The sequence below is a fragment of the Lacerta agilis genome, chromosome 2 (genome assembly GCF_009819535.1).
Source record: "Lacerta agilis isolate rLacAgi1 chromosome 2, rLacAgi1.pri, whole genome shotgun sequence".
NCBI classification, from domain to species: Eukaryota; Metazoa; Chordata; class Lepidosauria; order Squamata; family Lacertidae; genus Lacerta; species Lacerta agilis.
In genome coordinates this window covers 57838079-57839768 of record NC_046313.1, presented here as the reverse complement: position 1 = coordinate 57839768, position 1690 = coordinate 57838079, and positions in this window count along the sequence as shown.

Below are 1690 nucleotides of genomic sequence, written 5' to 3'. Positions count from 1 at the left end.
TTTCTTAATTCTTGCATGCATTTATGAATTGGTGTGTCTTTTAAAAATAAGATTTTTGGGGTGTTTAAAGCAGTTCATAAAACACTCTTAGAAATCCTGACCCCTTTTTTCATACTCTGGCATTTCCATGGAAAACTTGATTAAAAAATGGGGGCATTCAAAGGGGTTGGAGGCCTACCTTGACCCTTTGAATAGGCATTAAAATATCTGCTTTTATGGTCTGTATATTAAAAGGGATCTTTACTCTCTATATATAACTACACGTACATCCAGAATAAATAGAAACTTCTAAAAGGAAGTGAAAGGGGCTATTTTAAACACCAAACCATACGAAAAGGACTACATTTATTATACATAATTGTGTGTCCCCCGCCCTCTTTCTTTGGCATATTCTAAAGGCAAACACCAGTTTGACATGATTCAGTTTCTTTCTAGCTCTAAAAAATTGTAATTTGTCACACCTTGAGCTTGAGTTAAAACTACTCACCTAGGATTTAAAATAAATAATGTTTCTGTGAATGTGTAGGTGGGTTGCCAGACTAACACTTTGTATTAGATATGGTGGGAGGAACAAAGTTATGAGACAATCCCAGGTGGTGCAACAGGCTTACTGGCAAGCTCTAAACAATGAAGATTTCTGGCTTGGTGATGGACATCTCTTTGTTCCACTGAAAACCAAAGTCAGACTATATATGCCATCGTTCTGCTCTGGCACCAGCACTTTACTAACATCAAAATCTGATGCAGGATTACTTGGAAGTATGTCCCAAGGAATTCAGTGAGGTCTACTCCCAGGTGAGTGAGTATAGGATTGCAGCCTAAATAGATTTTTGTAGGATAAGCACTATCAGGCAATCGTCCACAAATACATTTTAGAGTAGCTCTATCATGATGCTGCATTTGCTGCTACAGACTTCTCTTTGAATTTGCTCTTAGGGTTTTCCAGATGTGCATGTAAATTTATTGGTATCTTTTCACTTGAGACTTGCAGCTGAACATGGGAACAGCCTCCCTTAAATATTGTGCTTGAGATGCGAGATGGTATGAAATTTGTTTGTGGTAGCTATTTATTATGTGCACCTGTCAGCAGCTGATGAATTGCTGAGTGATACATTTGTGTATGAGTTGATTCTTGGATGAATGGATTGCCCTGATCTAGAGTGCTTATTCAGGTATGTCATTCATTTCAGTAGAACTTAATTTCAGGTATGTTATAAAAAATAAAATTACATCTTTAAAGAGCCCCTGTAAAACTGTTGGCCAGGATCCTAAGAACCACATGCACATTACGCCCCCCCCCTGCAATGCATTGGTCGTCACTATCAAGAGGGTACCTGACTTTCAGGAGTGATTTTTCTAAGGTTCAGTCCCAGTGCACACCTTTGGAACCTGGACATAATTTATAATCTAATACAGGCATCTCTCCCACTTACATGTGTTCTACTCACGTGTGACTACGTGAAAGCATAGCTCTGGTAAGTAAGTAAGTAAGTAAGTAAGTAAGTAAGTAAATAATTCAATCATACCAGGAAATGGTGGAAGAAAGCTGTAAAGTCCTTGTGACTCACAAGGAGATACCCCCCAGAGCCCGAAAAAGGTGTCAGTGAGGGTGGAGGAAGCCCTGAAGAGACCCGATATGCAGCAGGGTTTTGTTAGGCTGCTCAGCCTCCCCATCTAACAGCTGGTGTGT